At 37.9% G+C, this 17,355-nt stretch overlaps 1 pseudogene across 1 annotated transcript in view; it reads right to left on the reverse strand.

The window, feature by feature from the left end:
• Nucleotides 1-15,122, reverse strand: part of LOC309855903 (centromere protein N-like) — a 65,872-nt pseudogene extending 50,750 nt beyond the window's left edge. The window contains exons 1-3 of the transcript in view: nt 14,889-15,122; nt 13,181-13,383; nt 12,910-13,030 (exon numbers count right to left, since the gene is read on the reverse strand). The product of the transcript in view is annotated as a centromere protein N-like (transcript). The remainder of the gene's footprint in view (nt 1-12,909; nt 13,031-13,180; nt 13,384-14,888) is intronic.
• Between the last annotated feature and the right edge of the window lie 2,233 nt (nt 15,123-17,355).

A 17,355-nucleotide genomic window follows, 5' to 3' on the forward strand; every position in this document is an offset into this window, starting at 1 on the left:
GCACTCCTGGGTATTTACCCCAAAGATACAGATGTCGTGAAAAGAAGGGCCATCTGTACCTCAAACTGTGGAAAGAACCAAGATGCCCTTCAATGGATAAATGGATAAGGAAGATGTGGTCCATATACACTATGGAGTATTATGCCTCCATCAGAAAGGACGAATACCCAACTTTTGTAGCAACATGGACAGGACTCAAAGAGATTATGCTGAGTGAAATAAGTTAAGCAGAGAGAGTCAATTATCATATGGTTTCACTTATTTGTGGAGCATCACAAAAAGCATGGCTCTAACATGGGGAGTTAGAGAGGAGAAGGGAGTGGGGTAAATTGAAAGGGGAGGTAAATCATGAGGCACTATGGATTCTGAAAAACTATCTGAGGGGTTTGAAGTGGGGGGGGGTGGGAGATTGGGGTACCAGGTGGTGGGTATTATAGAGGGCACAGATTGCATGGAGCACTGGGTGTGGTGAAAAAATAATGAATACTGTTATGCTGAAAATAAATAAATTAATAAAAAGAACCCCTGAAAACATGAGAAAACCCAATTCAAATGGTTGATCAGTGATGCTTTTGGAGAAAGATCTTGAGCCAGAGGGAAATATGAAAAATGACATAGGTAGAGCCATTTAAAAAATAAAGCTGTAGCAACTGCCTTGCATATCCTGTTTTTTAAACCTTTGAACTGGGTCAAACTTCAGCATTCCAAGAAGTTAGCAAGAATGAGAAAATCTTGTTTGAAAAGGCTGATAAAAATGAACTTTTGCCTAGTGACCACTCTGCCTGACAAATTAATGAGCTACAAATCTAACTCTGCTTGTCAGCACCAAAAAAATCTTCTTAAAAACAACTTATTTATTGTAGTTCTGATTTTGTATTTCTCTGATGAGTGGTGTTGAGCATCTTTTTTTTTTATTAACATATAATGTATTATTTGTTTCAGGGGTACAGTTCTGTGAATCAGTCTTACACAATTCACAGCACTCACCATAGCACATACCCTCCCCAGTGTCCATCACCTAGCCACCCTATCCCACCCAACCCCTCCCTCCAGCAACCCTCACTTTGTTTTCTGAGATTAAAAGTCTCTGATGGCTTATGTCCCTCCCTGGTCCCATCTTGTTTAATTTTTCCTCCCTTCTCCCCACAACCCCCCACCCTAATTCTCAAATTCCTCATATCAGAGAGATCATATGATAATTGTCTTTCTCTGATTGACTAATTTCACTTCACATAATACCCTCCAGTTCCATCCACGTCATTGCAAATAACAAGATTTCATTTTTGATGGCTGCATAATATTCCATATATATATTTTTTCACATCTTTATCCATTCATATATATATATTTTTTCACATATTCTTTATCCACTCATCTGTTGCCGGACATCTAGGCTCATTCCATAGTTTGGCTGTTGTGGACATTGCTGCTATAAACACTGGGGTGTGTATGCCCCTTCGGATCACTACATTTATATCTTTAGGGTAAATACCCAGTAGTGCAATTGCTGGATCATAGGGTAGGTCTATTTTCAATTTTTTTAAGGAACCTCCATACTGTTTTCCACACTGGCTGCACCAGCTTGCATTCCCACCAACAGTGTAGGAAGGTTCCCCTTTCTCTGCATCCTCACCAACACCTGTCATTTCCTGACTGGTTAATTTAACCCATTCTGACTGGTGTGATGTGGTATCTCACTGTGGTTTTGATTTGTATTTCCCTGATGCCAAGTGATGTTGAGCACTTTTTCATGTGTCTTTTGGCCATTTGTGTGTGTGGAAAAATGTCTACTGGATAATTTTGGGGGTGTTGAGTTTTGTAAGTTCTTTATATATTTTGGATACTAACCTTTTTTCAGATATATCACTTATAAATATCTTCTTCCATTCTACAGGTTGCCTTTGTATTTTGTTGATTGTTTCCTTCACTGTGCAGAATCTTTTTTATTTTCATGAAGTCCCAATACTTTATTTTTGCTTTTATTTTTGTTTCCCTTGCTTCAGGATATATAATTAAGAAGTTGCTATGGCTTATGTCAAAGGGGTTACTGCCTGTGTTCTCCACTAAGATTTTGATAGTTTCCTGTCTAATGATTAGGTCTTTTATCCCTTTTGAATTTACTTTTGTGTATAGTGTAAGAAACTGGTCCTGTTTCATTCTTTTGCATGTTGCTTTCCAGTTTTCCCCCAAAGTCATTTGTTGGAGAGACTGTCTTTTTACCATTGGATAGTCCTTCCTATTTTGTTGAAGACTAATTGACCATATAGTTGTGGGCCCTTTTTGGACTTTCTACCTTGCTCCATTGATCAATGTGTCTGTCCAGTCACAATGACTAAAATTAACAACACAGAAAATAACAGGTGTTGGCAAGTATATGAAGGAAAAGGAACACTCTTGAATTGTTGATAGGAATGCAAATTGGTGCAACCACTCTGGAAAATAGTATGGAGGTTCGTGAAAAAGTTAAAAATAGACCTTCCCTATGATCCAGCAATCGCCCTACTAGATATTTACCCAAAGAGTAGAAAAATACTAATTTAAAAGGATACATGCATCCTTCATGTTTATAACAGCATTATCAACAATAGCCAAATTATGGAAAGAGCCCAAATGTCCATTGACTGATGAGTGGATAAAGAAGATGTAATATATTTATATGTATTTAAGATATAGAAGATATTAAAGATAAGGATTATACACACAATAGAATATTACTCAGCCATAAGAAGAATGAAATCTTGCTATTTATAATGACGTGGATAGAGCTACAGAGTATTATTGTAAGTGAAATAAGTCAGACAAATATAAATACCATATGATTTCACCCATATGTGGAATTTAAGTACAAAATGAAGGAACATAGTGAGGGAAAAGAGACGCAAACCAGGAAACACACTCTTAATTGTAAGGAACAAACCGATGGTTACTGGAGGGGGGAAGTGGGTGGGGGGATGGTTTAAATGGGTGATGGATATATTCTGTCTTTTGTAACTGTTTTCTTTCATTTAGCATAATGTTTTAAGGTTCATTCATGTTGCGGTACTTCATTTCTTATATTGCCAAATATTCTATTCCTCTTCATTGATATACCACCTTCTGTATTTAATGTATAGACATAAGTTTGTATCTACTTTTTAGCTATTATTAATGCTGTTATGAACAGTAATGTGCTGCTTTTTGTATGCATATTTGTTTTCAGTTCTCTACAGTATATACCCAGAAGTAGGATTACTCAGTCTATTATGGTAATTTTATGTTTATATATTTTTTAATTTAAATTCAGTTAGCCAACATCATTAGTTTCAGTCTTTAGTGATACATCAATTTTATATAACATCCAATACTCGTCACATCACATGTCCTCCATAATGCCCATCTTTTTGAAAAATTGCTGAACTACTTTCCTCAGTGTCTGTGCATTTTGTATTCCAAGCAGCAGGATAAAACAGTTTCAATTTCTTTACAACTCACCCACATTTGTTATTATATATTCTTTTAATTATAGTCATCCTAGTGGGTATGAAATATGTCATTTTTTTTCATTTGATTTTCATTTTCCTAATGAATAACTAATAATGGCCAGCATTATTTCATAGGCTTTAAGGCCTTTTGTAACTCTTCTTCTTTTTTTTTTTGTAAACAGTTAAAATTTTAATTCCAGTATAGTTAACATACAGTGTTATATTAGTTTTAGGGGTACAATATAATGATTCAACAATTCCATATATTACTCAGTACTCAACAAGGTAAGAGCACTCTTAATTCCTTTCATCTAATTCACCAATCCCCAACCCACTTCCCCTCTGGTAACCATGTTTGTTTTCTATAGTTGTTTGGTTTGCCTCTTTTTTTTCCCCTTTGTTTTGTTTCTTAAATTCCACATATGAGTGAAATCATACAGTATTTGTTGTTATCTGACTGATCTATTTGCTTAGCATTATACTTTCTAGCTCCACCCATGTTGTTGAAAATAGCAAGGTTTCATCCTTTTTTATGGCTCAAAAATATTCCATCGTATATAGGTACACCACATCTTTATCTATTCATATATCAGTGGATATTTGGGCTATTTCCATGAATTGGCTATTGTATAAGATTCTTCAATAAACATAGAGGTGCATGTATCCTTTCAAATTACTGTTCTTGTACTCTTTGGGTAAATATCCAGTAGTGAGATTATTGGACCACATGGTAGTTCTCATTTTAATTGTTATTTATTTTTATTTTTAAAATATTTTATTTATTTATTTGTCAGAGAGAGAGAGAGGGAGAGAAGGACAATAAGGAGGGGCTAGCAGCAGGCAGAGGGAGAAGCAGGCTCCCTTCTAAGCAAGGGGCCCAATGAGGGACTCAATCCCAGGACCCTGGGATCATGACCTGAGTCAAAGGTAGACACTTAACTAATTGAGTCACCCAGGCTCTCTCATTTTAATTTTTAGATGCACCTCCACACTGTCTTCCACAGAGACTGTATCAGTTTGCATTCCCACCAACAGTGCATGAAGGTTCTTTTTTCTCCACATCCTCAACCAACACTTGTTTCTTGTGTTTTTGATTATAGCCATTCTGACAGGTGTGTGATGATACCCATTTGTGGTTTTGATTTGCATTTCCCTGATGATAAGTGATGTTGAGCATCTTTTCATGTGTCTACAGGCCATCTGTATGTCTTTGGAGAAATGCCCATTTATGTCTTCTGCCCATTTCTAAATTGGATTATTTGAAATATGAGTGATTATTTTGATAAAATAATATTATGAAAAATTATATGTCAACAATCTGGGCAACCTGGAAGAAATGGATAAATTCCTAGAAACATACAAACTGCCAAATCTGAAACAGAAGAAATAGAAAATTTGAATAGACAAATAACCAGCAAAGAAATTGTATCAGTAAGGAAATCAGCCAGAAGGCAGAGGAGTAGGAGACCTAAATTTCATCTGGTCCCAGGAATTCAGCCAGTAAATAGTTATCAAACCATTCTGAACACCTACAAACTCAAAAACAGATTGAAGAAAAGAATAGCAATTCTATGAACAGAAAAGCAAACACTTTCTGGAAGGCAGGACATGCAGAGAAGTGAATCCAAGGAGATATTTGGGAAGATAGACCATGGGGGGTGGGAGCCTCTGTCAGCTGGCTACTGGCAAGTGATAGAGTGGCAGAGCACAAAATTAGAACTTTAAAAAGTTTGTTCTACTGCAAAGATGGAGCTGAGGAATGGGGTCTCAGCTTGGAGTTGTCATAAACCATGATCCATGGCACAGTTGAGCCATTACTTCTTGGGCAGTGGCCCAGCAAGTGGCAGACCTGGGGAGATCCCCTTCTTCCCCTGGGAGGAGAAGCACAGGAGCACACTACAGGGATCTGCTGGGTTTGGAAATGCCAAACTGGCTCATGTGACAGAGATAGAAATGCTCAGTCACAGGCTAGGTGAGCATGGAGTGAGGCTGGAGACCAGGGAGAGAGGAACGATTTACCGCTTTTCTCTGAGGTCTCACTGAAGAGTGGGGTCCTGAGTTCGTGGCTCCTCTGGGGCTAGAGATTGGGAAGCTGCCATTTTCATTCCCATCCTCCCAAGCTGTACAGAAAGCTTTCAGGGAACAAAAGCTACCGAGAACCAACCCGAGTAGATTATTAGCCTGGCCCCTGGCACGGGCATTATAATTACACCTCAGGCAAAAACATTTGAGAATCACTGCAACAGGCCCCTGCCGCAGATGATCAGCAAGAACATCCAACCAAAACCAACTTTACCAATCAATGAGAACTGCAAAACTCCAGCACCAGGGGAATAGAGCACATAGAATTCACGGCTTTTCCCCCACGATTCTTTAGTTTTTCAAGTTACTTTTTAAAACTTTATTTTTTTCTTTTTCCATATTTTTGAATTTTTCTTCTTTCTTTTTTCAGCCAACATCTTCTTCTGTCAATTCCTTTTCAAAAATTCTTTTAAGTTTCATTTTTACAGTCATATTCTATCCCTTCATTATATTTAACCTTATTTTTTGTATATACATAAGTTTTTCTCTCTTTAAAAATTTGGGATACAGTTTCCTCTTAACAGACCAAAATACACCTTAAATCTAGGGTATGACTTTGTTCTAGATTCCAGCCTGATCACATTCTCTCCTTTTTTTTCTTTTTAAAATATTTTCCTTCTTTTCTCAACCAACTTCCTATCTTATCAATTCCTTTTTAAAAATATTTTTAAATGTTCACCTTTACAGTTTTATTCCATCCTTTCATCATAATTACATATATATATATATATATATATATATATATATATATATATTTATACACACACACACACAAGTTTTTCTTTCTTTAAAATTTTGGGAGGCAATTTCTTCTAAAAGACCAAACTGCACGCAAAATCTAGTGTGCTTCTGTTCTAATCAGCAACCTGATCATACTATTTTTTTTTTCTTTTTGTCCTATCTTCCCCCCCCCCCCCCACTTTTGGGTCTCTTATGATATGTTTAGTGTATATTTTTCTGGGGTCGTTTTTACCCTATTCATCTGTTCTTCTCTGGACAAAGTGACAAAACAAAATCTCACCCCCCCCAAAAGAGCTAGAGGCAGTACTGACTCCCAGGAACATAATCAATACCAATATTAGTAAGATGTCAGAACTAGAGTTCAGAATGGCAATTATAAAGATACTAGCTGAGCTTGGAAAAAACATAGAAGATACTAGAGAATCCCTTTCGGGAGAAACAAAAGAACTAAGTCTAAATCAAAGAACAAGTCTAAATAAAAGAGTATTAATGATGTGAAATAAAATATGGAGGCTCTGATTACTAGGATAAATGGGGCAGAAGAGAGAATTAATGATATAGAATACCAAATGATGGAGAATAATGAAGTTGAGAAAAAGAGAATAATAAACAACTACTGGATCACAAGGTGAGAATTTGAGAGATAAGTGATACCATAAGATGAAACAATAAAACATTTGGGATTCCAGAAGAAGAAGAAGAACGAGAGAGAGGGACAGAAGGTATATTGGAACAAATTATAGCAGAGAATTTCCCTAATTTGGGGACAGAAATAAGCATCAAAATCCAGGATGCACAGAGAATCCCCCTTGAAATTAATAAATATAGGTCCACACCCCATCATATAAATGTAAAACTTACAAATATCGGTGACAAAGAGAAAATCCTGAAAGCAGCTCAGGACAAGAGGTCTGTAACCTACAATGGTAGAAACATTAGATTGGCAGTAGACCTATCCACAGAGACCAGGCAGGCCAAAAAAGGATGGACATGATATATTCAGAGCACTAAATGAGAAAAATATACATCCAAGAACACCATATCCAGCTAGACTGTCATTGAAAATAGGAGAGATAAAATTTTCAGAACAAACAAAAATTAAAGAATTTGCAAACCAGTCCTACAGGAAATATTGAAAGGGGTCCTCTTAGCAAAGTAGAGCCTAAAAGTAACATAGATCAGAAAAGAATAGAGACAATACACAGTAACAGTCATCTTATAGGCAATACAATGGCACTAAATTATTATCTTTCAATATTTACCCTGAATGTAAATGGGTTAAATGCCCCAATCAAAAGACACAGGGTATCAGATTGGATTAAAAAAAAAATAAGACCCATGATATGCTGTCTAAAAGAGACTCATTTTAGACCCAAAGACATCTCCAGATTTAAAATGAGGGTGTGAAAAACTACTTATCATAATAATGGACATAAAAAAAAAGCTGGGGAAACAAAAAACGAAAGTTGGGGTGGCAATCCTTATATCAAACAAATTAGATTTTAAGCCAAAGAGTATAAATAAGAGTATAATAAGAGATGAGGAAAGAGATGAGGAAAGGCACTATATCATACTTAAATGGTCTGTCTAACAAAAAGACCTAAAGATTTTAAATATCTATGCCCCTAACATGGGAGCAACAAATTATATAAGCCAATTAATACAAAATCAAAGAAACACATTGATAATAGGAGGGGACTTTAACAACACCCTCACTGAAATAAATAGGTCACATAGGCAAAAGATCAACAAGGAAATAAAGGTTTTAAATGACACACTGGGCCAGATGATCTTCACACATATATTCAGAACATTCCATCCCAAACAACAGAATACACATTCTTCTCTAGTGCACATGGAACGTTCTCCAGAATAGATTGTATCCTGGGTCACAAATAAGGTCTCAACTGGTACCAAAATATTGGGATCATTCCCTGCATATCTTTGAATCACAATGCTTTGAAACTTGATCTCAGTCACAAGAAGAAAGTTGGAAAGAACTCAAATACATGGAGGCTAAAGAGCATCCTACTAAAGAATGAATGGGTCAACCAGGAAATTAAATAAGAATTTTAAAAATTCATTGAAACAAATGAAAATTAAAACACAACTGTTCAACATCTTTGGGATGGAAGAAAGGTGGTCCTGAGAGGAAAGTATATAACAATACAAGCCTTCCTCAAGAAACAAGAAAGGTCTCAAGTACACAACCTAACCCTACATCTAAAGGAGCTGGAGAAAGAATAGCAAATAAAGCCCAAACCCAGCAGGAGAAGAAAAATAATAAATATCAGAGAAGAAATCAATGAAATAGAAACAAAAGGACAGTTGAAAAAATCAATAAAACTAAGATCTGGTTCTTTGAAAGAATTAATAAGATGGATAAACCCCTGGCCAGACTTATCAAAAAGAAAAGAGAAAGAAACCAAATTAATAAAATCATGAATGAAAGAGGAGAGATCACAAGCAACACCAAAGAAATACAAACAATTATAAGAACATATTATGAGCAACTATACGCCAGCAAATTTGACAATCTGGAAGAAATGGATGCATTCCTAGAGACATATAAACTACCACAACTGAACCAGGAAGAAATAGAAAACCTGAACAGACCCATAACCAGTAAGGAGATTGAAGCAGTCTTAAAAATCTCCCAGCAAACAAGAGCCCAGGGCCAGACGGCTTCCCAGAGGCATTCTACCAAACATTTAAAGAAGAATTAATACCTATTCTCCTGAAACTGTTCAAAAAAATAGAAATGGAAGGAATACTTCCAAAGTCATTTTATGAGTACAGCATTACCTTGATCCAAAAACCAGATAAAGTCCCCACCAAAAAGAATTACAGAACAATATCCTTAATGAACACAGATGCAAAAATTATCACCAAAATACTAGCCAATAGGGTCCAATAGTACATTGAAAGGATTATTCACCACGACCAAGTGGGATTTATTCCTGGGCTGCAAGTTTGGTTCAACATTCACAAATCAATCAATGTGATACAATACATTAATAAAAGAAAGAACAAGAGCCATATGATCCTCTCAATAGATGCTGAAAAAGCATTTAACAAAACACAGCATCCTTTTTTGGTCAAAACTCTTCAAAGTGTAGGGATAGAGGGTATGTACCTCAATATCATCAAAACCATCTATGAAAAACCCACAGCAAATATCATTCTCAATGGGAAAAAACTGAGAGCTTTTCCCTTGAGGTCAGGAACATGGCAGGACTTTCCACTATCACCCCTATCAGCATAGTACTAGAAGTCCTAGCCTCAGCAATCAGACAATAAAAAGAAATAAAAGGCATCTGAATCAGCAAAGAAGAAGTCACACTCTCACTCTTTGCAGATATGATACTTAATGTGGAAAACCCAAAAGACTCCACTCCAAAACTGCTAGAACTTGTACAGGAATTCAGTAAAGTGTCAGGATATAAAAGCAATGCACAGAAATCAGTTGCATTTCTCTACACCAAAAACAAGACAGAAGAAAGAGAAATTAAGAAGTCAATCCCATTTATAATTGCACCCCAAAACATAAGATACCTAGGAATAAATCTAACTAAAGAGACAAAGATCTGTACTCAGAAAACTATAAAGTACTCATGAAAGAAATTGAGGAAGACACAAAGAAATGGATAAACATTCCATGCTCATGAATTGGAAGAACAAATATTGTGAAAATGTCTATGCTACCTAGAGCAATCTACAGATTTAATGCAATCTCTATCAAAATACCATCAACTTTTTTCAAAGAAATGTAACAAATAATCCTAAAATTTGTATGAAACCAGAAAAGACACCGAATAGTCAGAGGAATGTTGAAAAAGAAAACCAATGTTGGTGACATCACAATTCTAGTCTTCAAGCTCTATTACAAAGCTGTAATCATCAAGAGAGTATGGTACTGGCACAAAAACGGACCCATAGATTATTGGAACAGAATAGAGAGCTCAGAAATGGACCCTCAACTCTATGGTCAACTAATCTTCGACAAAGCAGGAAAGAATGTCCAATGGAAAAAAGACAGTTTCTTCAACAAATGGTGTTGAGAAAATTGGACAGCCACATGTAGAAGAAGGATACTGGACCATTTCCTTACACCACACACAAAATAGACTCAAAATTGATCAGAGACCTCAATGTGAAACAGGAATCCATCAAAATCCTTGAAGAGAACACAGGCAGCAACCTCTTCCACCTCAGCCACAGCAACTTCTTCCTAGACACATCAACAAAGGCAAGGGAAGGAAGGGCAAAAATGAACTCTTGGGAACTCATCAAGATCAAAAGATTTTGCACAGCAAAGAAAACAGTCAACAAGATCCAAAGGCAACTGACAGAATGGGAGAAGATATTTGCAAATGACATACCAGATAAAGGGCTAGTGTCCAATATCTATAAAGAACTTATCAAACTCAACACCCAAAGGATGAATAATCCAACCAAGGAATGGGTAGAAGACATGAACAGACACTTCTGCAAAGAAGACATCCAGATGGCCAACAGACACATGAAGAAGTGTTCAACATCAGTGGGCATCAGGGAAATACAAATACAAATCAAAGTGAGATACCACCTCACAACAGTTAGAATGTCTACAATTAACCAGTCAGGAAAGGTCAGATGTTTGTGAGAATGCAGAGAAAAGGGAGCCCTCCTACACTGTTGGTGGGAATGCAAGATGGTGCAGTCAGTGTGGAAAACATTATGGAGGTTCCTCAAAAAGTTGAAAACAGATCTAACCTATGACCTGGCAATCGCACTACAGGGTATTTACCCTAAAGATACAAGTGTAGTGATCCAAATGGGTAAAATGCACCCAGATGTTTTTAGCAGTAATGTCCACAATAGCTAAACTCTGGAAAGAGCCTAGATGTCTGTCAACAGATAAGTGGGTAAAGAAGATGTGGTGCATATACACAATGGAATACTATAGAGCCATCAAAACCCCCATGAAATCTTGCCATTTGCAATGACATGGATGGAACTAGAGGGCATTATGCTGAGCGAAATAAGTCATTCAGAGAAAAAGAATTATCATATGATCTCTCTGATATGAGGAATTTGAAAGGCGGTGTGGGGGGTCTTAGGGGAAGGGAGGGAAAAATGAAACAAGATGGGACCGGGGAGGGAGACAAACCATAACAGCCTCTTAATCTTAGGAAAGAAACAGAGGGTTGCTGAAGGGGAGGGGAGTGGGAAGAATGGGGTGCCTGGGTGATGGACATTGGGGGAGGGTATGTGCTATGTTGAGCACTATGAATTGTGTAAGACTGATGATTCTCAGACCTGTACCCCTAAAACAAATAATACATGTTAATTAAAAAAAAAAAGGGAGAGAAGAAAAAAAAAAACCTCAATGGGATATCACCTCACACCAGTCAGAATGGCTAAAATTAACAAGTTAGGAAATGACAGATGCTGGTGAGTATGGGGAGAAAGGGGAACCATTCTACACTGTTTTGGGGAATGCAAGCTGGTGCAGGAACTTTGGAAAATAGTTTGAAGGTTCCTCAAAAAGTTGAAAACAGAGATACCTACATCCCAGCAATTGCACTATTGGGTATTTTGTAGTGATCCAAAGGGGCATGTGCACCCCAATCTTAATAACAGCAAGTCCACAATAGCTAAACTATGGAAAGTGCCTAGATGTCCATCAACAGATGAATGGATAAAAAAGATATGGTACACACAACGCCATAAAAAAAAATGAAATCTTGCCATTTGCAATGATGTGGATGGAACTTGAGGGTATTATGCTAAGTGAAATAAGTCAATCAGAGAAAGACAATTATGACATCATCTCATCAATATGAGGAATTTGAGAAACAAGACAGAGGATCATAGGGGAATTGAGGGGGAAATGAAACAAGATGAAACCAGAGAGGGAGACAAACCATAAAAGACTCATAATCTCAGGAAACAAACTTAGGGTTGCTTGAGTGGGGGGTGGGGTGTCTGGGTGATGGACACTGGGGAGGGTATGTGCTATTGTGAATGCTGTGAATTGTGTAAGACTAATGAATCACAAACTTGTACCCCTGAAACAAATAATACATTATATGTCAATTAAAAAAAAAAAAAAGAAATTGTGTCAGTCATCAACAATCTCCCAACAAGCCAAAGTCCAGGGCCTGACAACTTCCCAGGGAAATTCTACCAGAAATTTAAAGAAGAATTAATAGCTATTCTTCTTAAACTGTTCCAAAAAAGTAGCAAAAGAAGGAACACTTCCCAACTTACTCTTTTTTTTTCAGACACATTTATTCAGTGTCATGATTAGACTATTACATTTAGCAATCAACAGCATGGGTAGAAATTAAAAAAAAAACTACATTAAAGCCCTTTGTTGGAATGTTTTACACTTCCCACAGAACAGAAACAAATAACCTGTTATACAATTAGTCACAGATTCAGTCCTTGAGTTTTTTGCCCATACACATGAGTACTGTCTAAAACATGTCTTCTCTATAGCAGTTAGGCCCTGCCACCGCTGTGCTTGGCTGAGTTCACAAATCTGTTGTAACCTGTGGCTTCCCTGTCACTTCTCTGGCTCTCTTCTCCTGCTAAGCTTTTGTTTTCCCGGCAGTATTTAAAGTGTTCTGCCACTAACATAGCCACTGCTGCTGCTGGAACTGCCATAACTGCCTTGGTTTTGTAGTTTGGCAAAGTATTGGCCTCCACCACCATAGAAGCCAGGGCTTCTGCCTCCAAAATTTCCTCCTTTCATGGATCTAAAATTTGAGGATTGATTGTTGTAATTGCCAAAATAATTATAGCTTCCACCACCTCCAAAGTAGCTTCCACCATTACTAAACCCATTATAGCCATCTCCACTGTCACCATATCTGCCACCGCCTTGACTGCCACCAACACCACCTTACCCACTGAACTTCCCTCCATGACCAAAGTTGCCATTCCCACCAAAACCACCTCCACAACCACCAGCAAACTTTCCAATACCACTTTGGCCTCTTTGGCTGCATAAAGCACTAGCCATTTCTTGCTTAGATAAGGCTGTCTTTACTTCATAGTTGTGGCCATTCACAGTATGGTATTTTTGAATGACAATGTTGTCTACAGTTGTCTACAATGTTGTCATTAAATGTTACAAAAGCAAAACCTCTGTTTTTGCCACTGCCTCAGTCATTCATGATCTCAATCACTTCAGTTTTCCCATACTGTTCAAAATAATTTTTTAGATTGGATTATTTGTTCTTTGGGTGTTGAGTTTGCTAAGTTCTTTATAGATTTTGGACACTAGTCCTTTATCTGATATGTCGTTTGCAAATATCTTCTCCCATTCTGTCAGTTGTCTTTTGATTTTGTTAACTGTTTCCTTTGCTGTGCAAAAGCTTTTGATCTTGATGAAATCCCAATAGTTCATTTTTGCCCTTGCTTCCCTTGCCTTTGGCGTTGTTCCTAGGAAGATGTTGCTGCGGCTGAGGTCGAAGAGGTTGCTGCCTGTGTTCTCCTCAAGGATTTTGATGGATTCCTTTCGCACATTGAGGTCCTTCATCCATTTTGAGTCTATTTTTGTATGTGGTGTAAGGAAATGGTCCAATTTCATTTTTCTGCATGTGGCTGTCCAATTTTCCCAGCACCATTTATTGAAGAGGCTGTCTTTTTTCCATTGGACATTCTTTCCTGCTTTGTCGAAGATTAGTTGACCATGGAGTTGAGGGTCTATTTCTGGGCTCTCTATTCTGTTCCATTGATCTATGTGTCTGTTTTTGTGCCAGTACCATGCTGTCTTGATGATGACAGCTTTGTAATAGAGCTTGAAGTCCGGAATTGTGATGCCACCAACGTTGGCTTTCTTTTTCAATATCCCTTTGGCTATTCGAGGTCTTTTCTGGTTCCACATAAATTTTAGAATTATTTGTTTCATTTCTTTGAAAAAGATGGATGGTACTATGATAGGAATTGCATTATGTCCACAATAGCCAAACTATGGAAAGAACCTAGATGTCCATCAACAGATGAATGGATCAAGAAGATGTGGTATATATACACAATGGAATACTATGCAGCCATCAAAAGAAATAAAATCTTGCCATTTGCGACAACATGGATGGAACTAGAGCGTATCATGCTTAGCGAAATAAGTCAAGCAGAGAAAGACAACTATCATATGATCTCCCTGATATGACGAAGTTGTGATGCAACATGGGGGCTTAAGTGGGTACGAGAAGAATAAATGAAACAAGATGGGATTGGGAGGGAGACAAACCATAAGTGACTCTTAATCTCACAAAACAAACTGAGGGTTGCTGGGGGGAGGGGGTTTGGGAGAAGGGGGTGGGATTATGGACATTGGGGAGGATATGTGCTTTGGTGAGTGCTGTGAAGTGTGTAAACCTGGTGATTCACAGACCTGTACCCCTGGGGATAAAAATATATGTTTATAAAAAAAATAAAAAAATTAAAAATTAAAAATTAAAAAAATAATAATAATTTCTTAGAGATGATGTTCTCCAGTGTCTTCTTTAATGCCACCAACAAAAATCTTGTTCACAGTTAAGTGGGCACCAAGTCTTTAAAATCTTCTCTTGAGACAGCCCTCTCTGGTTCCACAACTCTTCCATCTACCTTGTGTTGCATTGCATTCATGGCTGCATCCACCTCCTCCAAAGGGGTGTACATGGCAAACCCAAAGTCTCTGGAGTGCTTGGTGGTTGGATCTCTCATTACCACACAGTCCGTAAGTGTTCCCCATTGCTCAAAATGGCTCCTCAGACTCTCATCGGTTGTTTCAAAGCTCAAACCTCTGATAAAGAGCTTCTGCAGCTGTTCAGGCTCTTTGGGAGACTCTGACTTAGGCATGACAGTGGTGGGAGGGGAGATTTTAATGATGCTTACTCAGCAGAGTCCATGGGCAGAAAGGAGTAATCTAACAAATATATCTCTTCCCAACTCATTCTATGGGGCCACCATGCCCTTATTTTCAAAACCGGACAAAGACCCCACTAAAATGGAGAGTTAAAAGCTAATATTCCTGATGAACATGGATACAAAAATTCTCAACAAGACACTGGCATATCAAATGCAATGGCACATTAAAAGAATTATTCACCACAATCAAGTGGGATTTATTCCTGGGCTGGAGGCCTTGTTCAATATTCACAAATCAATCAGTGTGATACACTACATTAATAAAAGAAAGGATGAGAACCACACGATCTTCTCAAAAGATGCAGAAAGCATTTTTAAAAAAGATTTTATTTATTTATTTGACACAGAGAGAGAGAGATCACAAGCTGGCAGAGAGGCAGGCAAGGGGTGGGGGGAAGCAGGCTCCTTGCTGAGCAAAGAGACCGATGTGGGGCTCGATTCCAGGGACCCTGAGATCATAACCTGACCTGAAGGCAGAGGCTCAACTCACTGAGCCACGCAGGTGTCTCGATGCAGAAAGTATTTAATGCCATTTTATTACTTGTTTTCTTGTTGTTTCTGGAGATTTTCTCTGTTCCTTTCTAGTCTGTGTCACTTTGGGTCTTTCTTTCACACTCAAAGAGTCCCCTTTCATATTTTTTGTAGGACTGGTTTAGTGTTCATGAACTCCTTTAGGTTTTTTTTTTTTTTTATAATGTCTGGGAAACTATCTCTCCCATTTTGAATGATAACCTTTGTTGATTTATTCTTAGAAAACATATTATAAGCCCTAAGGAGTGAGTGTGGAAGCAGCTGAAATGTCAGCAGCATTCCTGGTCTCAGGGTGTTGAATGCAATGACCCAGTAGGAGCAGGATCCCACAACCCCCCGGACAGGGCAAAAGGGAAAATCTATGAAAGAATGTAATTCTTAGTCTCCCCTTCTTGCACCCAGTGATTGCTAGCCCAAACATCCTGCTCCTCCCTTATTCCATGACTGACTCCCTGTGTGTCTACATGTAGGGGAAAATGCAAGTCTGCTTCAAGATATTTGCCATCCCCTTATACTCTTTTCCTACACTTGGAGGCATCTGTCTTTGCATTTCTGATAAAAACAAAACCAGAATAAAAGCTATGTGCAGGGTTCAGCTGCTGCTGCTCTCCCTTATAGAGGCAGCCCTGCGCCGCCCCTCAGACTGGTGTCTGAGAATTTTATTTCAGTGCATGACATTTGGCACACAAACAGGGAAGTTTTCAGGGCTCAACAGAGTCCTCATCCACAGTATGGGGTGACATTTGGATCCTAAGGGTGTTACTTTTTCAGGGCTCAATAGAGTCCTGAGCCACAATGTGCAGTGACATTTGGTACCTAAGGGTGGAACTTAGGTAGAGTCCTCATCTGCATGTCACTCTTCAAGCCTGAGAAAAGGAAAGGGCGTCCACTCATCCAGGTAGGAACTATAGGCACTTGATTCCTGTGATGGAGTGACCATTGAACTATTTTTTTCTTTCTTTCAGGTGTGCAGTATTTATTTTTGATTTCTCTCTGATCTATTCTTCTGTCTGTTATAAACCTATCAGTCATGGGAACATCTTTAAGTAAGCAACAAGTTGCTTATAAAAAGCAGTTACATATGTTGATACATTCTATAGGATGCAAAGTAATAAAAATTTAACATAATTTTTGTCTGTAATATATCAACACTGCCCATGGTAGCCACCTGAAGGCTATTTTTTGGTTGAGGACATGGGTTTGGGCATGGACATGGTTGAGGCATGGGCAAAAGGCTATAAAATGCATTGGGTCCTGTTAAAATTTCTCATTTGCATACATGGAATCTTTACCAGATTGATATCCACTCTTTAAAGAAAAAAACAGCTTGAACTAGTTGGTAGGATTTTATTCCTCCCTTTCAAATCTGCCGCCACTGTCCCCATCCTGGCAACAGCCCCTAAGACCCAAAGGAGGCTCCAATATTATCCCCTAATAAATTGCCTCCTCCTTTGCACTCTCTAATAGCAAAAAATAAAGGTGTCAAGAGAGAGTACCTCCTTTTCCATAAAAAGAAATAAAATGTTATAGGAAGCTCAAAAACAAAAAGGCTTTATTGACGCATTTCCTGTCCTTTAAGCCCAGGAACAAGCTCCACAGCATAATCATTTTGTCATTCTAGGTCTTCAAAAAG

This window comes from Mustela nivalis (assembly GCF_964662115.1).
Source record: "Mustela nivalis genome assembly, chromosome: X".
NCBI lineage: Eukaryota > Metazoa > Chordata > Mammalia > Carnivora > Mustelidae > Mustela > Mustela nivalis.